Source organism: Thermobia domestica, chromosome 15 (genome assembly GCF_964235325.1).
Source record: "Thermobia domestica chromosome 15, izTheDome1.hap1.1, whole genome shotgun sequence".
Lineage (NCBI taxonomy): Eukaryota > Metazoa > Arthropoda > Insecta > Zygentoma > Lepismatidae > Thermobia > Thermobia domestica.
The window spans coordinates 126,587,885-126,612,507 of NC_137468.1; the positions used below are offsets into that span (position 1 = coordinate 126,587,885).

Sequence of the window (24,623 nt, forward strand, 5' to 3'; positions counted from 1 at the left end):
ACAAGTGTGTAAAAGTTGGCACGATTTAAAGATATTAGGAAAAATATAAGGTGTGAATATATATTTAGTTAAATATACTAGAAATCGAAAATAATGAATTAAAATTCTATATATATATATATATATATATATATATATATATATATATATATATATATATATATATATCTGAGTTTATTAATAAAAAGAGGAGATGAGACATAGACTTATAGTTGAACGATGGTTTGAAAGGCATAACCTTTTATTGTAAACGAATTATATACAGGAGGGAGGAAGCTTTTGGTTGTATTTGAATTTAGCGGATAATTTTAAGAGCAAGGGTATGTAAGACGTGTATATATAGCTTAATATTGGATTTGAAACGAATATGTTAATGCCGAGAATTTAATTTGGGTGATTTGCTGCAGAGGTGCTTGCGTTAGCCGCTTAAAGTGGAAGGAAACAGGAAAATTCCTAAAAAATTAGAAATATGGTGAAAAATTAATTTTAACGTGAATGTAATAAGGATTAAAAGTGAATATTAGTAGCACATTAACTTTATAAGTGGAGAAAATGAAATGATTTTTTGAATTTTTATGTGTTACGAATATGGAGGCTAGAGTAATGGGAAATGGTACTGTTTTTGCAGATTTGCTATGAAGAAGAATTGTATAAAAATGTAGAGATAGTCTGAAACTAGGGAGCGCCAAGCAATAAAAGTGTAGGCCTTCAAAATGTATTTAGTTATTAGGTAAAAAAAGAGAAAAGTTAATGTGATGATAACTAAAATGATTTAAATTGATGCCTATGAGGACTTTTAATGCCATCTGCAGTATTTGAGGAGACGAAAAAAAATTTATGGGGAATTTGTTCGCGACTTAAATATTATTTTGGTATTTATATGCTGTGATGAGTAATTTGAAAAAAGGCTTTTACACTTTTTGAACAATTGGACTTTACCGCAAATTGAATTAAAAAAGCAGATGTAGCAAGGACGAAAGCATTGACACAGAATATAAACAAATGGTTAACATTTATCAGAACAATGTCTCGAATGTAGAATGGAAGATAAAATATTTACTTAGACTGAAATTGAATTAATGTTCCGGCAAAAAAATCTTTACATTGCGAAACAAATCAGAAATCATTACAAATTCATATATTAAAGTGTTTTATTGTGGCTAATACTTTAAAATTAGTATTTTGTCATATCGCCTTTACATTTTGTCACCATCTGCAGTCGTTTAGGCATTGATTCAGCCAGAGTGGCGAAGTATGTAGAGTCCATGGTTATCCACAGTGTTTTGATCGTTTCCCTTAGATCCTTGATGTTGTTTGGTCGTGTCTCCTGAATCTTGTTTTTCATGACGTTCCAGGAGTTTTCGATTGGATTAATGTCAGGAGAATTACCTGGCCACTCTAAAAGAGGAATATTATGGTCACTGAGAAACTTTTGCACGGCCTTGGACATGTGGGCCGGGGCCCCATCATGCATAAAATAATTACACTCATGAATGTCCCAAAAAGGAAGTAAATGTTCTTCCAAAACATTAATATAATTGCTTGCTTTCATGGTTTCATTCTTGGGAAGAAAGTGCAATCCCCCTCTGCCCTTGTAAGCACTGAATGCCCCCCACACCATCACATTATCAGGGTATTTAACGGTCTTAACTGTAAATTTCGGGTCATACCGTGAAGCAGTACACGGACGGCGCACCATCTTAGATCCATCCCGGATCAACCTAAAAGTGCTGTCATCACTAAACATCACTTTTTTCCAGTCTTCAGGTGTCCAACCTTGATATTTCTTACAGAAGTCGAACCTCTTTCTCTTCATTGCTGCTGTGAGAAGGGGTTTCTCAGCAGCACGATGACTTGCCAAGCCCAGATCCTTTTGCAGACGGTGACGAACTGTCCTAGTTGCGACATTCTGGAGCAGCTCAGGATACTTGTTTTTCAATTCTACAGCTGTTATGAAGGTATTTGAAATTATCTCACGCTTTAGAAGTTTATCAGTCCTTGGTGAAGTCTTTCTAGGTGTAACGGAGCCGGAATTCCTACATGGTACAGTTCCAGGAAGAAATGACGCCGCTGAACGCTTTAGCTGGTAAATTGTCTCTCTTGACTCTCCAAGATCATTGGATACAGCGATTACCGTATTTTCCAGAAGAGTTAAGGCCCGGGATTTCTCTGTCATTGTCAGCTTTTTACGACCCATTGTGTGTAATCAGAACAAAGTTATAAGACCACTTACTTTCAAAAACTTAAACAAAAATCTAGCTGCACACAGCAAAGGGTGGGCTTCTGATGGGTGAGGGAAGATTGCAAGTGGCGCGCTAATCGCTGACGTCATCATCAGACTCCTCTCATATTTTTATGGCCGGAACGGCGCTTGACCCCGTTACGTGGATTTTGCATGTAAAGTTTTTCTTTGCCACACAATGTAAAGATTTTTTTGCCGGCACTGGTTAACATTTATCAGAACAATGTCTCGAATATAGAACGGAAGATAAAATATTTACTTAGACTGAAATTGAATTAATGTTCTATGTTGTAGAAATTTGATTAAAATTTAACTATGAAAAATTAAATGAAGTATATAGCAAGGCCTTATTCAAAATGTAGGTATGGAGAAGATTTGTTTCTCAGTGAGGGAAGCTGATTCTTGTTTCCGTATATTAATTCATTTAAAATATTGAATAATTATTGTGCTACTTATTAATTTAGGTCCCAAGGTTATGCCAGTTAGGCTAAAGGACACAGTGATTATGAAAAATGAATAAAATGGTGAAATGAAGAAAGTGGGAGGAAACGGGAGAACTCCGAAAAAAAATATGGACATAATGTTGTTTACCATAAGCTTACTTACAAGGGAACCTTCCGAAAATGATAGTTGCAGTGAAAGATGTGACCTATGCCAATTGAAAGAGCTGTAACAGAGATGTTCATTCCCAAAAAATTAGCTGCCCATAGCAATAGGTTCAAGAAATATAAGGGGTGGAATTTCGGGAAACAGCAAGGTTGGAGAAGGGGGGAAAAGTGCAAATTCCGCAAAAAAAGGGGGTACGGCAAAATACAATGCTGATAAGTGATGTATAGAAAGAGACTTGCCACAATAGGGAACAAATGAAGGCCACCAGTGGGGTTAACAGTGTTGCCAACTGCAATGAAAAGTACATGTTTTGCAAAGAGCACTATATGAAGTGAGTGCAATATTCAGTGTCAACCTGTCATGTAGAACATAAGATATGTCGTGTATAATCAGTGGTACAATCTAACAAAAGAAAATAGAAAAACAGAAGTACGAAAAATACGGAAAAGACGAAGTTGGCCATAATGCGCCACATTTGATCACGAGCTGTGCATATTTGAATGAACAAAACAAGAAAGCATCAACTATGTAGGAAACCGAAGTACCTAGAATCGAAAAGAAAAGCGAGTTCCAAAGTTGGCAGCACTGGCATGAAAATCCAGACAATTCTAATATAGTTAGGCCACTCGCTTCACAAAAAGAAAATTCGCAACAGGCATTAGTCTTCGCATCATTTGTACATGCTCGCCCACATTGTACGTGGAATTGTTCGATGAGACAATAGTCCAAACAGAAGATACATTTATAGTGAGCACAGCGGAATACTGCCAATCCGTCACACATGGTACAATGATCGCCTGTGAATGTCTCGAAACAGTACTCTAGAAGTGTCGAAACCTTTGGTGGTCTTTCTATCACATATCCACACCTGTAGAAAGCAAACAAATCAAAGGCTTGATCTGCTGTGTGTTGCTGTCTGCAGTACTATCACCGCCTATATGCTATATCCAGAGTGTCCCACCTAACTCTGCGATTGAAATAGTTTCAAAGCGAAAAAAATGTGACACATCAAGTTGTGCAGGAATGTACCCATATCAGCGGGCGACAAACTTCTGTGAGACGTAAGTGCCCAAGTGCCCCCAATTTCACCCTCATAGGGTCCCAGGGGCCAACTTCAAAATTTCAAATAGCACCATCGGTCGAGTTACACTATATTTCTTTCGATAAATCTTGGAATATGCAACAACGCATATCAGAAATATTTACTATATGGGATTTCAAAATGGCCGCCAAAAATATCTGCTCGGTGACAAGAACAACGTACATTTTTGGCGGCCATTTTGAAACCCGTGCTTCATATAGCAAATGTTTCTTATGGGCGGTGTTGTATCTATCCAGAGAAATATCATCCGCTCCCTGTTCCCATTTGAAATGTTGCGGTTGACCCCTCGAGCCTTATGATGGGGGCCCTGGGAGACTTGCTTTTTACAAAGTTTTCTTGGCCCTCGACATGAGTACATTCCTGTACAATTGGATTTCCAACATCTCTTTTCGCTTCGCAGCAATTTGAGATCACAATGTTCGATGCCATGTTAAGACACAACATATATTTGTGGCGGCCATTTTGAAAACCATGCTTCATATAGCAAATGTTTCCTATAGGTGTTGTTGCACATTCCATGATCTATCGAAAGAGGTACCACTCGGTCTCTGTTGTCATTTGAAAGTTTGAAGTTGGCTCCTGGGGCCCTATGATGTGATCCTGGGGGCACTTGCTTCTCACAGACTTTTATCACCCTCTGACATTGGTACATTCCTGCACAACTGGATCCGTCACATTTTTGTTCGTTTTGCAAATCTTTCAGGTCAAAGGTTTTGCAAAGCTTGCTGGGACACCCTGTATATTCCCACATGCGACCCAACCATGACATAATGTTCACTACTTCTATTATCGGTTGTTGGCTCAACCCAACCATTTCATGTTCCCCGACTTGACATTGCCTCAATCACTCTAGCATTGATGCATTCCGAGTGATGCCTGTTGCCGGAATTTTCTTTTTGTGAAGCGAGTGGCCTAACTATATTAGACTTGTCTGGATGTTCATGGCCAGTGTTGCCAACTTTGGAACTCGCTTTTCTTTTCGATTCTAGGTACGTCGGTTTCCTGCATATTCGCTGCTTCTTGCTTTGTTCATTCTAATATGCACAGCCCGTGATCAAATGTGGCGCATTATGGCCAACTCCGTCTTTTCCGTATTTTTCGTACTTCTGTTTTTCTATTTTCTTTTGTTAGATTGTACCACTGATTATACACGACATATCTTATGTTCTACATGACAGGTTGACACTGAATATTGCACTTACTCTTTGCAAAACATGTACTTTTCATTGCAGTTGGGAACACTGTTAACCCCACTGGTGGCCTTCATTTGTTCCCTATTATGGCAAGTCTCTTTTTATACATCACTTGTCAGCATTGTATTTTGCCGTACCCCCCTTTTTTGCGGAATTTGCACTTTTCCCCCTTGTCCAATCTTGCTGTTTCCCGAACTTCCACCCCTTATATTTCTTGAACCTATTGCTATGGGCAGCTAATTTTTTTGGGAATGCTCATCTCTGTTACACCTCTTTCAATTGGCATAGGCCACATCTTTCACTGCAACTATCATTTTCGGAAGGTTCCCTTGTTAGCCAGGGACGGAAGTAGGGACCATATGTGCTAGAGGAAACTAATTTAGTAACTAAATACCGTGACTTTTAGTTTAGGATTTGTGTAGGACTAGTAAAATAAAGCGTTATGATAACTGAATATTGTGTTGCTAGTTTCGTAAATAGTATTGTTTTTAAGTAAAACTGTTGCTTAATTTTTCCGGTATTTATTATGGAATTCCATATAGATGGAATGAAAAGCTTAGATGTTACCAATATTTGTATACATTTGTAATAAGGACGTGGCCTATTTCATACTTTTGACAAATAGGGAGACAGATAGAAATTTTTGTTGAGAGGGATACAAACTATAATTTTGTGTACAGTTATATGTAGTTTACTTTTTAACTATGGTATAAACCGTAAATGAAATTTGATCCTGGTTAGAAGAGTAATTATCATGAAATTGTATTATCAATGGGGGAGGTGATTCAGGAATTACTTGTGCTGAAGACCAACGTTTTAAGAAGTAATACGTGTATTTCTTTTCAATAACGAAATAGCTACGGTAGGGTGGATTATAAGCGCTAAGCGAATAACTACAAGAGTTATATTTGAGAAATAAGACTTACGATTGTTTTTCATAAATTTAACTGGGTAATGATTGTATAGTAGGTATTTCTTTTATTACAATAGAATTAAGAATTGTGATTCTTGTATTTTCTTGGAATTGTTATCGATAATTATATAAATGAATGCCTGAATTCTGGAGAGATAAAAAATAAGGGCGTACTTATTTTGATATATTTCTAACAGTACGGTTTGCTTAAATATAACCTTTGAAATTTTATAGTATTACTTTATATTGAAAATATTTGTTCTTTATAATTGTCAGTTTTTGTTTGTTGCAGAATGGAGGGATCACAGCCATCAACATCCTTTGATGTTTTTAATACATTTAGTGAATTAGATGGCATTTTATTGGCAGTTGAAAATGAAGAAAACATAAGAAATAATAAGACAGGGGTAGCACAAAAAAGGACGGCATCAGAAAAAGATGAAAGGAGAAAAAAAATGAAGCACGAGGAAGATAAATTATGGGCTTTGTTTCCCCTATATGGTGAAACAGAAAAAAATAATAATAACAATTAAAAGAGTAGAAGCGTTAGAAAAACTAAGATTAAAAAAGATGTAAATATTAAATAAAAATAAAAATAAAAAAATAAAATAGGAATTTAATTTTGGTGTTTTATTAAATATATAGTTTCTTTCCTTTAAATTCCAATGTTTTACCTAAGGTAATTTTGACTTTGAAAAATCAAGTTTTTTTAGGTTGGTTGGAAACCTTTATAGCGAACACATTTTATGATTTTCTTTTTCAGTGTTACCTTTTGGTACTACAACATTGGAACCAAGGCACGCGAAAGGGATTGTATATTACTGAATGACTTTAGAAATCTGTTCTTTCACGTAATTTTTTTTTGTGAAAGACCCAGCGAAAGTTATTAGTTTGACGCGCTTTTAAGAATGTTTGCTTGCTGAAATTACAGGAAAAGTTGTATAGAAATTTTATAAGAAGACGAATGCTAAAATACAATTTTGTAAATAATTACCAGTTGGTGGTTAAAGATGGTTTTTTGAACTTGGAAAAAAAACGGTGATAAGATTAGGCAATGTAGGAATAAAAGGAAACGGAAAACCAAAAAAGACGAACTTTATGTAATGCGAACTGGAATTGAACTAACCATGTTGGGTACTTGAATATCCATTATTATTATTATTATTATTATTATTATTATTATTATTATTATTATTATTATTATTATTATTATTATTATTATTATTTGAGTATTTGGCCTTTTGGCAGCTACAGGTTTTTGGACTTGGAAAATTATTCTTTTAAGTTTCATGATCTTCAGCTTACTGTTTTAAAATTTATTATGCTTATCTCCTTCTTCTTATCCCTAGCTTTCCTTCCATCTTTCCCTTTTTACCATTGCGAAGAAGAAAGACAATTTTTTCGTAAAGTATGTGCAATCGAAATAATATTATTACCAAAAAAGATGAATAAAACCCACCTCTTCTCTCCTATTCTTTTTAAAACATCATTTTTTGTTGGTCCTTATATGCATTTTATTTTTTCCTTGAAAAAACACTTTTTGAAGCTCTGTAACTTGCGTATTGCTGAAGTCTCTGAACATCTAGTCCAATGCTCCAGATATACCACCTGATCAACTTCTTCCGAAGTCGAATATTCAGTTTGCTAATTAAGAATGACTGTTTCTTTGGGTATATGAATTTTTTATTTGATTTCTTTCCTGTTGTAGGAAACGTATTTTGTTAAAATACTTTACAGCTACTTGAAATAATCGACCTTTTAAAGTTTTAGTTTGATTCAAGTTGGGATTTAGCTGAAAAATGTAGTGCGGGAGTGAGTTGTGATAAAAGCTAGGGAAAAGAACACTGTAACCATATTATAGTTTATTTAGAAACCTTCAGTGAAAATTTTAGGGTGTCAGTGAAAAATTTAAGGGTGGCAGGCTGTAAACTTTTGTTAGATAAGACTTGGATTGCATGGTATTTTTTCATAGCTTTTCATTGTTTATTACCACTTTATTTTTTGTGAATCATGCTCTGTAGTTGTCCTTCAGTTTTAGGGATTATTTGCATATATGATTTCCCCAACCTCCAATGTTGAATTTACCGTGCATCTTTAGTTAGAGCAAATTTTATTTGCGAACTCTTAAATAATTCATTTCCTTTGTTTGTGATTTAATTACAGCTTTACTTCTTTTGTGTACAAATTTTGAATGATTTGGTGAGCTCTATAATAAATAGCAAGTATTTTATAGCTGGAAATTATTTTTTGGAATTTTTATTATAATCTTTGACCATTTTAGAAACAAACTACAGTGCTCAATTTAACTTTTTTTTTTAAAAAAGCAAATAACTCCCTCAAAAATAGTCAGACATTATCGTCTACCGAAAATGAAAATCATAAACGCTTACAATATATTAAAAGAGTTCTACACTAGGCAAGGCTACTGTAGTATTAAACATATACAGGGTGACCGCGTGACTATGTTACAAAATTTAAGGTATGATTCCTGACACGGAAACAAGAAAAAAAGTTCAAATAAACTTTTGTCCAGCGTACATAATTTCGGAGCTACAAGGTGCCGAAAGCGTGGGAAAATGACATTCAAAGCTCTATAGCTCGACTATGGTGAATGATAGAGCTAATGCGGCATGGTCACGTCAAAGACACAGAAGCTGCTGTATTCAAAAATGCTTAGGTCGAGATCGTGCAATTCGTGCACAAGGGATTCCCCAAAGGAGCGTAGGGATTCCCGGATAATCTGTCAAGAAAGATGGGTCGAAAAGGATACGGATGAATAGCTGTCCCAACTGCTAGCAATAATGCGTCTGTACTAAGTCGATATCTCGCACAAACACAAAATGGCGAACAGTTTTATACGTGCCATGTGTGGTTGCATAACGCGCACTAAATAAGAGTGGGAAACATGAAAGGAAAATGTAAATAATTTGGTACAAATGGTAAATACATGATATTATGCTGTCCTATCACTGAAAAGACGCTTTTAATAAAAGGTAATAGTCATGAAACGTACTAAAATGTTGTAAAAGGATCACACTATTAAAGTCTTTCTTCCATGTATTGTTGCCATTGAAAACAAATAAACAAAACTGAGCGAAACAACCATAATGCAAAAGAGGTTGTTTCCTAAAAACGAAAGTCACAAGAATGGGAATAATGTCTTCAATCAACATTTTACAGCAGGATTGAATGCAGCCAAGAACATCATCAATTACCTGTAAACGAGACAAATCTCCCAATTATCCTACAATAGGTGATGGACATGGCGTCCCTCTACTTCAACACAGGCGTTACAGCGTCGCAGTAAGTTCTGACGCATCCGCTGTAACAACCCAGAAGCTGTTCTTATAGTATCACAGGCAGCGAGTATTCGTGCTAATAGTTCTTCTGCGTTGTCTATAGGCGTTTCATAGACAAGTGTTTTGACATGACCCCACAAGAAAAAATCAAGTGGAGTCAAATCTGGGGAACGTGCAGGCCAATTACAAGGACCGCCTCTTCCAATCCATCTGTCACGAAACGTTTGATTCAAATACTCTCGAGCACTAGCTGAAAAGTGGGCTGGGGCGCCATTATGTTGAAACCACATCCGTTGACGAACACCGAGAGGGACATCCTCTAATAACTCTGGAAGTATGTCTTGTAGGAATCTCGTATACACTGGTTCAGTTAATCGTGGTGGTAGTAAATATGGACCTATTATCTGATCACTGATAATACCCACCCACATATTTATGGCGAATCGGTCTTGGTGACCCCTTTCCACGATTGCATAAGGATTTTCGTCTGCCCATACATGACTATTGTGACTATTAAATATCCCGTCTTTCGTAAAACAAGCTTCGTCGGTGAAAAGCACGTAGGAAGCAAACTGCGAATCAATTACAGAGCGTTGGAGAAACCACTCACAAAACTGAACGCGAGGTTGAAAGTCAGTTGGACGTAAGGCCTGAACCCTCTGCGGATGATAGGAGTGTAACTGTTGCTCGTGTACTACTTTCCAAACAGTATCTTGTGCTACTCCCATTTCACGTGCTACTTTCCGGGTACTTACTGTTGGGTCTTGGGCGAAACGATCAAGCACTTGTTCTTCAAAGTCCGAAGTCCTTGTGGTTCTTCGTCTTCCTTGGTCGTAGTATTGAAGTTGTAAATTCCCCGTGTCTCGTAAGCGTTGAAAAAGTCTGGTAAACATAGTATGGGCTGGATGTCTTCTTTGTGGATACTTCAGTCGATATAACCTATCAGCTTCTCGACTGTTGCCATTTGCTTGACCGTATACAAATATCATGTCCGCAAGTTCTGCTATCGAATACTCCATTTGATCTCACATTCGAACAAGCATAGCACAAACTACACTAAGGAACTCGTACGCTACGAACAAACCACATGAAGAATGACCTTCCACCTTCCACAACGCCTTCTAGTAGGGTTGTCTTATACTTTCCTTACCTTCGATTGTTTTCTACGACAGAAGGAAGAACAAATGCTTGTGATCGAACCTGAAAACTGTGGCGTACTTCAGGTGATAACACCGTCTGTGAAAACAAAATATCTTCTAAACGATAACAATATGACGACATGTTAAGCATTCTAGACAAAATCTCGGAATCAGTCCTGCAAAACATCGGAAGCAGCGACTAAAACAAACGTCCTGATAAATTGTTTTTCCTTGTTCTTTTTCAATGTTCGGGTAACGCACATTACGGCTAATGATAAGAAACGGATATTTTACTGTTGTTCTCTGGCAGTGGTCACATTAACATGGGATGGCGGAACAATCCCCCTCTCGTAAAAAGTATCCTCGGCTCGTATCATCAAATAAAATAAGATTTCTGCCTGGAAGAAAGCACCCATATCCCCCGGTTTTTCCCCGTAGTTTTACTTACTTTCAATGACGAAACTACATGGAAGAAAACAATGTTAGTGTGATGTTTGTATAACATTTTAGTACTTTTCATGATTATTCCCTTTATTAAACGCGTCTATACGTACAATGAACAGGACAGTGTACTATCATGTATTTACCATTTGTACCAATTTATTCACATTTTCCTTTTTATTTTCCCACTATTATTTAGTGCGCGTTATGCAACCACACATGGCACGTATAAAACTGTTCGCCATTTTGTGTTTGTGCGAGATATCGACTTAGTACAGACGCATTATTGCTAGCAGTTGGGACAGCTATTCATCCGTATCCTTTTCGACCCATCTTTCTTGACAGATTATCCGGGAATCCCTACGCTCCTTTGGGGAATCCCTTGTGCACGAATTGCACGATCTCGACCTAAGCATTTTTGAATACAGCAGCTTCTGTGTCTTTGACGTGACCATGCCGCATTAGCTCTATCATTCACCATAGTCGAGCTATAGAGCTTTGAATGTCATTTTCCCACGCTTTCGGCACCTTGTAGCTCCGAAATTATGTACGCTGGACAAAAGTTTATTTGAACTTTTTTTCTTGTTTCCGTGTCAGGAATCATACCTTAAATTTTGTAACATAGTCACGCGGTCACCCTGTATATTTGGACCAAAACGATAAATGGTGATATTATGTTTTTAATATTATTAGGGACATCAAGTATATGAGGGTCCAATGGACATGTTATGTAGCTAGCCGGGAAATACTTTGACAACTTTAACTAGTAAAGGAGGCGGAATAGGAAGGACAATATTAAGATGTATCTTGTAGTACAAAGTAGATGCAGTTCACTAAGAATAAATGTAAATAAAAAAAACTTTTGTGAACGCAACATTAAACCTCAGGTTCATAAGCAAAATTGAATTTCCACCAGATGTTTACCACTAACTGATTGCCTAAAGTGGGTAAGACACGCGTACTAGTAATTTAAGAATGAATGGGGAAAGCGGAATGTTTGTTGTATTTGCTGCAATGAGAAAGAAAGACAGAGGGGGTACGGAGATAGAAAACTGTGGTGTAGAACGAGAAATTTTAAATATAGACCTGTGTGTGAGTATATATATTGTGTGTGTGTGTGTGTGTGTGTGTGTGTGTGTGTGTGTGTGTGTGTGTGTGTGTGTGTGTGTGTGTGTGTGTGTGTTTGCTAGCTGTAGAACCATGGTTTAGAATGAGTGAATCGAAAGCAAGGGGAGTTATGTTAGGCCGATTAAACCATGATTGAAAAGAGATAGGAAGAAAAAGAAGTTTGGTATAAAGAGCGGTGGGGATTGCGGCGGGTAACTTGTGTTGTTGCTTTTGCAGTTAGGAAAGAAAAGAGAGAGAGAGAGAGAGGACACAATGTGTATTTTTCTGTTTAGTTGTTAAGCTTGAGGGTCCTCATTTTATTCCATTTTGTGTGTGTGTGTTTGTGTGGGAAAGAAAGAGAGAGTGAGGGAAATGTTGGGGGGTGGGATTGTTAGCTGTGGTTTGACTGGACTTGAATGAGAGGTGAAACGGGGAAAGGCTTTTATGGCATTCCAAAGGAAGGGAGGACTGCGACAATGAAACTTGTTTTCGCCTCTAGTCTTGATTTTTATGCGTCTTTTGGTAAAATGTAAACTGGAATGAATTTTAACACTTAAGGAAATGGATTAAGTGATTAGTTTAATTAGTAACGAAAGGATTGATTTGTTTTTATTTTTCTTTTATGTTTCAGTCTTTTTGTAAGAGATGAATGATTTGTTGAGAACACTGGCGTATGCAGAATATGATTATGTGGCGGCTTACTGAGAGTAAACTAAGATTCATGGACTTGTATATGCTTTTTAGTGTTGATTTTGGATATTTAGCGTTACTTTTAATGCTATTGAGCTTTATTTTTACCATTTGAAAGGGGAAATGGCGGTTAAGATTAGGTTTTGAGTATTATATATGTTTATGTAATGTAACGTTATACGTTTATGGTTAGTAGTGCAAAGCACTTGGACGTTATGTTAAGGAGGTATGAAAATTTAGTATATGTTGGTACCTGTACTAGAAATCACATGAAAATTAAAAAGTTGTGACTTACCTAATATGAGTGTTTTGCAATGTATGCCACTACATTATATGTTTGAAGACACGTATGGAAACCGTATACGAACATATGAATATTACTTTATGTTTACGAAAAAAATGAAATTAGGCGGGAAAACCAACTTGTTTATGCAACACGGGAAGCGAAACAATATTTGTATCGGTAGACGCACGGTGCATTACCGTTTGCAGGAATAACAACACGCGCTAACCTACGAAGGTAGATGCACAAAGTCCGTCAGAGTAGTGACAGTATTGCGTGAATAGATGGCGCTAATGGAAAAAAGAAATATTTTTTCCTCATAAAGTATTTAAGGAAAAAATATAACACAATAATAGAACGGAGTGAAGAAATTGACAAAAAACATTAATATATAAAATCACTTAAAACCCGTATTTCGTAAACTTATGGCATGAGCAATAAAATAAACATCACATTCCTGAGGTTAAATTTATATAAAAAGTTCATTAAGTATAAAAATTTTGAAAACTCGATTTTTTGACAATAGGTAGTAATGCAGTGGTATATAGTAATAAAGCCCTCATAACTTTGAGTGGACGTAGTACCTAAACTATTGATGCTAGAAGCAAATAAAGTACATAAATCGATTTTACAGGTTGAAAACTATATAGATTGATACCTCACACGGTGAAATTGGATAATTTTTCCGGAGTGTTATGGGCGCCCGAAAAATTTTATATAGGGGTGGGTTACAATACATTTTTTGCTTTTATGCCAAACTATGGCTTGTATAGAGTAAAGAAAGATATTTTCACGAAGCATAGGATATATGAATACTATTATACAAGTTCGAACATTGTAAGTTTAAAATAAAAATATCATGACTTTGATTAGAGGTAGCAGCTAAAGTATTAGTGCTTGAAGAAAATAGAATACAGAAATCGATTTTTCAGATTGAAAACTATGCAGATTGACATCTTACACGGTGAAAGTGGATATTTTTCGGGGGTATCATGGGTGCCGGAAAAAATGTATGGGGGTGGGTCACAATATATTTTTTGCTTTTTATGGCAAACCATAGGTTGCATAGAGTAAAGAAAGATATTTTCATGAAGCACAGGACCTAATGAATACTATTATACAAGTTAGAACATTGTAACTTTAAAATAAAAGTATCATGAGTGATTGGAGGTAGAAGCTAATGTATTGATGCTAGAAGCAAATAGAGTACAAATAGAGTAGAGATTTTCAAGGACAAAAACTATATAGATTGACACTTTACACGATAAAGTTGGACAATTTTTCGCGGTATCGTGGGCGCAGACGGAATTTTATATTGGGGTGGGTTACAGTACATTTTTTGCTTTTACGGCAAATTATAGGTCGTACAGAGTAAACAAAGATATTTTGATGAAGCGTAGGATTTAACGAATTCTATTATACAACTTAGAACATTGTAACTTTAAAATAAAAATATTATAAATTTGCATAAACAATTTGGCGTCAATTTTTTGAAACTTTAGAACTATAATTATTAAAGGATATATTTTCACATTAATGGCCAAAATGAATTATATTACTAAAATAAAACCATTTTCGCTCTTTTTACTGCCACTGCTGCGCGCCCGGACACCACAAGGGGTATTACCGATTATAAAAGCAAACAACACTCGGTAACTTGCTATTGTACATGCACACACAGTCTCATACACACTAGTGTGAATGTTGTGTGGAGAGATGGCGTTGATTGAAAAACAAAGAAAGAAACAAACATGGTGGTCACTATAGTACATTTTAACGGGTTTCTTTCTATCATTGATATACTATAAGTGGTGAGGCTTATAATATTTGTATATAGCGTATTATATTAACCGGTATGGACAAAATTAAATATTTGCCATAAAGCTACTGAACGTTTTATATGTTATATACACGAATAAAAGAGAAGTAAATATTTTACATAAGATATACATATACGGGTGAAAAAAGAAACGACTTAATAAAGATAGTTAGCTGCTTATACCTTACATTTAATATACATTAACGGTAAATGATAAAAAGTTGTACATACTATACTATACGATTATATACTGCAGAAATACATATTTAAAATAAAGTAAATAGTTACTGTGTAACAGTTCCGAGAAATATTTAATATTTAGTACACTTTTTTACTAACGTATGCAAAAAGATTTTCACACTCAATTTTATTTTTACTATTTATTGGATCGTATGCCAAAGTATACTCGTAACAAAAGCTATGCTTTGGAACTTAGGTTGGATCGTATTCATGGTATACTCGCTCTTAAAAATTTTTGTGGAAGCTGTACTTATTTCTCTTAACAAAACACACACAAACCGTAATTTATCAAATATTTAATGTTTTTTCGTATTCCTCTAAAGAAAACACTCGTCAGAGTATAAATATTATTTAAAACTTTTTTAAATAAGTAGCTACCCTGTTCACTATACTAAAGTAAGTGTCCACGTTTGATGTCTCTTTCAGTTTTCAGTATTTGTATTACTCATTTGTATATGTATGTAAGTGTTTGCATTTGATGTATTCTAACTTTTTTAAAGTAGCTATATTGTTTTTGACTATACTAAAATTGTATATGTATGTGTCAGCAGTTATTGTTTGCAATTTTAATCTTTTATATTGCTTTTCAGTATACAATTATATGTGTATTACTAATTGTATATGTATATGTGTATATGTATGTGTACATGTTTTATCTCTTTTGTTTTGAATAAGGTTTGTTATTATGCATATTACTATATTATTTAGTATACTTCTTTTTTCAACTTTTTAAAGTAATTATATTGATTTCCACTATACTTTTTATTTTTCTTGTGCATATCCACAGATGATTATTTCTCTTTGTGCTTTTCTAAACTTCTTCTTACGTTACTTTCCAGTATACTTTCGTATTATTTACTTGGTTCGTTTCCCCTGAAACAATCGAAGATTGTGATAATATGAAAAACTTTCTATTTTTAAGTTTCCGTATTACTATTTTGCATATAGATATTACTTGTTGAATTCCTTTTCAGTTTGTAGTATCTGTGTTACTCATTTGTATATGTAGGTAAGTGTTTGCACTTGATGTTTTTTATTTTAACTTTTTAAAGTAGCTATATTGTTTTTGAGTATACTAAAAATGTATATGTGTGTAAGTGTTTGCACTTTACGTTCTCTATTTTAACTTTTTTAAAGTAGCTATTGTTTTAGTATACCAAAATTGTACAAGTATGTGTCAGCAAATACTGTTTGCGATTTTACACTTTATATTGCTTTTCAGTATAGAATAGTATGTGTGTTACTAACTGTATATGTACATGTGTATATGTATGTGTACATGTTTTATCTTTTTTGTTTTGCATATACTTTGTTATTATACATATTACTATATTATTTAGTATACATCTTTTTTTGAACTTTTTAAATGTAATAAGATCGATTTCCACTATACTTTTTATTCTTAGTTATAGTATGATCATATGATCATTAGATCGTATCTTTGAACATTTCGTACTTAATTTCTCGAACACTTCGTGTGAAAGTGTTAAGAATTCCTGTGGAATTATAGTTGGATCGTATGAATGTCATACTCGTTGTTAAAATTGATTGTGAAAATATAAAAATTGCTGTGATGATATTAACAACTTTGCCTTTCTAATTTTCTAAACTTCTTCCTATGTTACTTTCCAGTATACTTTCGTATTATTTATTTGGTTCGCATTCTCTATAGTTAGATCATATCTTTTAATATCTCATAAGAAAGGCGATACTGTGATTTTATAAATAATTCATTTTCTACGAAAACTCTAAAAATACAATTCTTAAATAAAAAGCTCGTTAAACAATCTATAATTGTGATCGTATTTAAATTCTTATAAAAATTTGTGTTATTTATTTTAAATTGAATCATTTCCTTTTGCAAATTCGGAACACGATGTGTGAACGTTTTAATAAATTAGTTGTTAAATTTGTTTGCAGTATCTGTGTTATTGTTTGCTATTCAAGCTTAGAACACTTAGAGTGTAATCATCGGAAAAGTTAATTTTTCTTAAAAAAAACAGCCGTATAATGTGATCATATTAAAAGCTTTCTACTTTTAAATTTCCGTATTACTAATTTGTATATAAATATGTACTTCTTCAATTTCTTTTAAGTTTTCAGTCTGCTTTATCACTATTGTGTATATGTATGTATATATGTTTTATCTTTTTTGTTTGAATATACTTTTCTTAGTATTCATATTACCATGTAGTACACGTTTGAACCTTTTAACTTACTTCATTTATAGTATATGTTCAGTAAGAAAAGAAATCTTTTTTTACTACTGTTATACTTTTAGGTGAATATCGAAGTAAACTGTTGAGCGAAGTATCGTTAGCATTTACCGATAAAGTACAGGTTACAGTTTCCCGTAAACTTTTTTGTAAAAGCATTGTTTCCTATTTTTTAATTATTCATATTTTTTAATATCTTATATTAACAAATTCATTTTCTACGAAAACTCCACTTATTTATTGGATTGCTACTTTAAGATGGTCTAATCAATCTCTCGTTGTAGTATTAAAACTCCTAATTTTTTACGCTTCGCTTCCTGTGGAATTTTAGTTGGATTGTATCCGTGGCATACTCGTTGTTAAAATTGGTTGTGAAAATATAAAATTTCCTGTCGACATATTAAAGTTCATGTATATGCTACAATTTAAATTAAAATTAACAATAATAACTTAACAATAATTCTTTTGTAATTTTTCATATTGGTAGTTTCCTTTCATAAGTTTTTTCTTTATATGTATTTCAAACATGTTTATTTTATTCTTTCTCATATATTTCGTCCTTCAATTATGTTAATTCATTTTATGATACTTTTCTTAATGTATTGAAATTATTTTAAAATAATTATACAATTATTATTTATACAGGTATAATCACATAACTGTAACTCGATTTCGTGCAAGATTAAAAAATAAAACACCTGTGTACAAGATTACAAACTAAATTTGGGTGTGCGCAAAATCACAAACTAAATACGTTTGCGTTCAAGGTTGCAAACTATTTGTGTTTGTATACAAAATTACAAACTAAGTAATTTTTGAAAAACAAATAAAAATAACAAAAATACTTTTACCCAAATATTTTTATTTTTTAACATAATTTAAAAGTGATTATATATATATCATAAATAAAATTGTTATTAAGTAGATAATATAAATATATATGCAATTTTATATTCTATTTTCATTTTGAATTCATGTAAATATAAACAATTCTGTTTGAAATTATAATCGGTATTCTATAATACAAAATTTATTGTATTTACAATGTATAATTTGCACTTAGTTTACTTATTTCACTAACACATCAAACAACTTAAACATTGTAAATAAAATCTTTTCTAAGAAAAGGTATGTGATTAAATCGTGATAATTTGTTTAATAAAATATTATATAAAGCATAAGTACAAGTCCAATCATCTATTTCAATATCATGATATGAGGAAAAGGTTTCATACAGTTCATCAAAGATATCTGTTCGTACCATAACACGCCATGCATTATAGCATAACATTTCACAGTCCAAAGTAATACATTCATGTTCATCTAAAATACTGCTATTTTGAAAACTTTTATATGTTGAAAGTTTATATTCTGGCTTCTATCTTGAAATACATTCCAACACGCACAGTTCAGTCTCAAAATAGAAGTACAATCACACACAGTGTATGTTTCCTGTATACATTTTTGTCTTTTTTTAAAAAACAGTTCCACTAAATGGAGAATATAAGAATCTAAAAATGTAAGTGATTCATGTGATAAATCCATTAACCCTCGAGAAGTCGCGCTGAAAAAGTAACGCGAGTAGTCGCGCGCGGTCAAAAGGACCGCACGTACATAATATGTTGCAAATATCGTTTTAAACATTTGTCTTGTATTAGAAACGTAATTTTGTATATTTTCTGATTAAGAGGGAATAACATTTTTATTATTATAATAAGTTTTACAGTAATAACTATTAGAGAAACCTACAATTAGACACCTCCTTTTTTTATTTCTCATTTGGAATAAAATGTTTTGTTTCGTTACACATTTCTTTAGATAGTTAGCTACGCACTGGTTTTATTGAAAATTCTAAATCTGATGACGATCTTTAGTTTTTGTCAACTCTGGTTCGTCTAAAATTAGATAATGCAATAGTAAATTAGTTAAAAATATACTATATAAACATAACACTAAAACAAAGCTTCACAGCGCATTTTACATTGAATTAGAGCTCACTCGTAGCTAAGCGGTTAGCATACACGCCTTTGGCGTGGGACTTCCGGCTTCGATTCCCGGTGGGACCTCATGTGGTTCGGATACTTCGTTAAGCAGTAGGTCCACATCTTACATAGCCTTGATGCTGAAAAGGGCGCTAAATTGAAATAAAATCAAATTTACATTGAATTATTTTACGGTCCTGTTATTTTGAAACTTCACTTATACAGCACTACATTGAATTCTTTTAGGTTATCTTCAAATTTACACTGTGCTACACTTCGTCGTCGCTTATTTCGTCCTCTCCTGCTCTGACTACATTCGGGGAATCGGATTTATGGATTTCGATTTAAGATCTTGAGATTCGCTCGCGGACTCCTGACTTCACCTTTCGCGTTTACTCACTTATATATATATATATCCTCAGACAAAGCTTCCACGAGATCATCTCGGCTGATTTATGCAAATAGTCCATTCCTAACATTTCCCTCCGTATTTTAAGCTGTTCATTTCTAATTTTCTCTTTTTTCATACTTGGTATCAGTTTAACTCTGTCGACCTCTCTTCCGTCCATTAAAATAATATTTATGTTTATAAAGCTTAAAACATCTCAAAAGCAAAGGTCACGTGCAGAGCGAAACACTGAGAAAAACATTACACGGTTAGTCGCGCGCGGTGGAAAGCACCGCACAATCACTAAACAATCACTAGTAGTTAAACTAAACAACGGATAACGGAGTGATTGAGCAGGAATGTTCGGGAAGGTGAGGGGGAAGATTAGCTAGACGGAGAAGTCTGTCGAACAAACAGAATGGACACACGATCAAAAATAATTTTCCTGCGGTGCTTTTGACCGCGGCGCGACTACTCGAGGGTTAAAAAGCCTTTTGTTTCGTTTATATGTATCGTCTAAGGAATGTTTCTTCAAGTACAGTTCAAACACTCTGTCACGAGTTTTCTTCTTAATTACAAGTTCCAACACAGTACGTTTTAAACTATTATTACACGATAATATAAAATAATGAACGCGCTCATCGCGTATTCCTAAGGAACAAGCATGACAAAGTATTGCTTCATAGAATTTATAATTTTCAAAAAGTTCCTTTATTACACTTACAGCTCACAATATCTAAATCATGATTTTCAATATGTGTAATAGAATATATTTTTTCAACGTGTATTTCATCATCATTTCCATAAAATCTTCCAAACAAATTACAATTTTCTTCAAGAGGATATAATAATTTCACTTCATCACAAATATTATCATCTACAAAAATAACTTCCTTCCTATTAACAAGTTTAAGTTCTTTCTCTCTTGGTGAAGTATACTCGGAATTATATACCCGTCTACTGCACATCTTGACATATACTATACTATTTAAGTAATATTCCTATGTATACATAAATATGTCTGCGCATCCGCATAAACTTTTAACGACTGCTCATGCGTCCTACAAAAGTTAATATTATTTGCTTCCATTCGTGGACACAGCTTCCAAGTGCAACACGTCTTTACTTTTCATTATACAAGTATGTATTTTGTTATTTTTTAACTACAGTAACATGGAGGACAAAATAAAATTCTATTTGGTACCCAATCTAATCCCCAAAATCGTGACGATCTTGATAACAAAGATGGTTATCCTCATAAAAATTCTTCTTCAATATCTGTATCATCATCCGAATATGATGATAAATAAATAGTTTCCACGTTATCTGGAGAGTCCGGTCTTAGCTTTACCGGCAAATCCCTATTTTCTGTCTTCAACTTCTTCTCCACACATGGTGGACAAAGCAAAGTCTCTTCATCGACGTCCACAAAATCTATCTTCAGCACAGCAGCCATAGGTAAAATTCATACATTTTTGAAAACTCCCGTATTTAAACAGTTCAAGAAAGAAGATGGAGTCTACCAACAGCATCAAGTTCATACAAGTCACCTATTCCTTTCAAGGAACAATATTCTTTTTTTCATTACATTCAAAAGAAAATCATTAACACTATACAAACAGGTAAAAAAAATTCTTTACAACAAAAAAAATCCCAAAATTGTTTTCATATATACGTTCAAGGTAAATACTATTCTCTTCTTCAAATTCTAAATGTTCCTGATTTACTTCGTTTCAAGTTTATTCCCGTCCGCGCTTACAAGTGTTTTCCATTCCCGCCCGCACATCACCGCACCGCGTCCGCGTTGGCCGCATCGGCCGCGGGCTAAGAGGTTTTTTCATAAACATTCCATCCATTGTACAGCGAGGGACACTTCTGGATGGTACAGCCATATGGAGGTTTACGGCTAAAGTGCTCCACCAGTTGAGTCCGAAGCATTTGCCGGGAAGTATTGCAAACAAATTAACTTTAAAAGAAGGCGGGTCGCATAAATGCCAGGCACTGAAAATTTCCGTACGATTATGCGAAATTCCCACTATCGTCTACAACATCATTTCTCCAAACGAAAGGAATCTACTTCTTATGGCAATCATACTACCTGATATTTGTTCTATTTGTGGAGATAAATTGAAACAAATAATTGAAGTCCAATCCTGTTGTTGTTGGAATGAACACTCTTTCTGTCGTTTGATCTGAAATGACTTTGCAGAGTCTGAATAAATATTCCGTCACTTCAGGAGGGTAGGAAGAGCGGATACCCCCCCTCCATCAGTGTGAAAACACACGCACTTAATCAAATGCTTAGTGAGAGTGAGCCCATTGGTCTAGCACTTTTATGATTTCAATCTTTGCTCCCAAGCCATCTTATGTCATAGCTGATGACCTTGGAAAAAGAGAGATGCAAATATAATGAAAGACAGATACAGCCACATGTGCAAATTTAGAATTTGAGACAAAATGATCGGATAGCATCCATATTTTGTCGAAAAGTTTGATTTGGTAAGTAGACATCTAAAGCCCAAGCCAACCTCAGAGCATCCCACTACCAATTGTTGAATTCAAGTGGAGAACTCAGTTGAGAGCATCAGATGATTACAAAGGGGGAGAAATATCTTCAGATTTGGGAAACAAACAATGAAAAAATTGAAGTGGCCTGAAAAGGACTCGAACTATCAACCTTCCGATTACCACCCAACGATTCTATTCACTCATCCACGGAGCCACGCTGAACAACAGGCAGTCATACGTCAGACACAGAACGTTTGTTACTAACAAAACGTTTTTGTAAGGGGAAAAACTAAGGAAATTCCTCGTCTCTAGTTTTCTTTCCCTGGCACTAACTTAATTACTGTTGTCTCAGCCTGAGAAGAATATTTTCCACCCCTCCATAAACTTTACTAACAATTTTCATACATTTATATATAGCAGCACAAAACATTTATTCATGGCTGTACTTACACAAAACATTTACTTCCAATTCTATTAATTCCAGTACCAAGTAAACAGAAATACTGGATATGAAATTCTATATCTCGGCAATAGTGTTGCAGAAAATATCGAAATTCAATTTTTCTATTTGGAACAGGGGGACCATACACGCAAATTGCGCCCATGAGATTTGTTTTGCGGAAGAGGAGACAGAAATTTACGTTGAAAATGGCAAAATCGCACGTTTTATTATAACATAATTTTATTAAGAACGCCAAATGCGAAAGAGAACGAAAGTATTCTCTTTAGCTTGACAGAATAAAATTATAGCTGAAGGTAGAAGTGAACACAGAGACTGATGATGTTTATGAAGAATGCATGCTACCAAGCAGTTGGGTAGCCAGGAAGTCTGGAACCTCCGAACATTTGCACAAGTTGTTAAAATAAAGCCCAAGGGTAGAAAGATACTGAAGAGACCTCGCGATCGAGGTCTAGGCGTCACTCTCGATACTTGCACAAAAACATGGATTCAAATGGGTATGCACATGCGGAATATGTACGCTACATTGCGACCTAGAGGTAGACCCCAAGGGTTGAGTTGAGTTGATTTTAGTTTAGCGTCCCTTTCAGCAGCGAGGCTATATGAGACGTGGACCTACTGATTAAAGTGGAAACCGAACCACATGAGCTCCCGCCGGGAATCGAACCCGGGTCTCCCACGCCAAAGGCGCGTATGCTAACCGCTTAGTCACGAAGGAGCTCGACCGCGAGGGTGAATCAGTAGCCGCGATGATAAACAACAGATTTTCTTTCTCTAAGTCCAAAAAAGTGAGCCTAGATCCGTCACAATTCCCGCAGATCTATACACAGGGAATTGCATGTTCCCGCTGTTCTTTATATAGACACTAGCTACAAATCGTACTGTCATCCAAGCGATGTGAAAATGTAAAAACAAAATCAAACTACTATTTTTTTAAGATTAATATTGATAGCACACCTCTGCAGTTCCAATATGCAAATTCAACCAGTACCTTAAGCAGAAATTGCTGAAAACGACAGAAAATGAATATTTAAACATGCAAATAGAAACCTGTGCTGGAGCGATTCTATTATTAATATTATAATACAAGCTCTTGCAAGTTGCGTCTGTGGTCAAGCGGGTTTAGTGCTGCTACTGAAATTTCTGAAACGAAGGTCGACGGTTCGAGCCTCCGTGCGTAAAGTTAAAGTTTTTCTTCCTTTTTTTAAATATATGAAAATTTTTTTATAAATATAAATTTCTACTGTGAAGTGGTTGGAAACACATTATCCGGTAAACTGTCACTTTTCAAATCCCTGTCCCGTTTACTAGCCCGCGATGTCCATAATTCATATACGAAAACGCTAAAAAAATGAGAAATGTGAACAGTTGAATAGGCCTACCTAAAACCACACGTCCAAAATGAAAATTATTCATATATATATTTTGGGGGGCTTTGCTAACTTCATTCCTGAAAATGTGAAAATTCTACAAGATATTTGATTCACTTTACAATATTTTATTTAAATAAGCATAAAATTTGGGGGGACCAAGCCCGGAAGCTCCTAAAATACACCTATATATATATATATGCATGTATTTTTTTTGCATTACGGAACATTAGGGTACCTCATAATCTGGATTCTTATAAAGCAATTTGAACAATTATTTAGAAAATATGTAGTGCTTAAAATCGGATTAAATCGCAATGCCAGTAATTTGTAATATCATACATTTTTATTTATTTACATTGAATGTGCACTTGTTTTATACTGTATAGCATGAATATTAGCTGCTAGAAAGAAAGAATTATCTATAATCGAATTTAAGTAGGAAATCGATATAGTTATTATAAGAAGAAGCTTGTGAAAATGAAGTGTATAATAATGGTTGTATCTGAAATGGGTGGTGCATAATGGAGTAGTTGGTTACCCCGCCAGCTTTGGAATACTGGGCTCTTCAAACTGTCCATCCTTAGGGATGCGCAAAGTCGAGTCGAGACAGAATTTTCCT

At 34.6% G+C, this 24,623-nt stretch overlaps 1 long non-coding RNA gene across 2 annotated transcripts in view; it reads left to right on the top strand.

Moving 5' to 3' along the window:
• LOC145671899 (uncharacterized) overlaps positions 1-6,616 on the top strand; it is a 59,962-nt gene extending 53,346 nt beyond the window's left edge. For both annotated transcript variants that reach the window (XR_014128566.1, XR_014128567.1), the window contains exon 3: positions 6,352-6,616. This is a non-coding gene — a long non-coding RNA (uncharacterized LOC145671899). The remainder of the gene's footprint in view (positions 1-6,351) is intronic.
• The last annotated feature ends 18,007 nt before the right edge of the window (positions 6,617-24,623 follow it).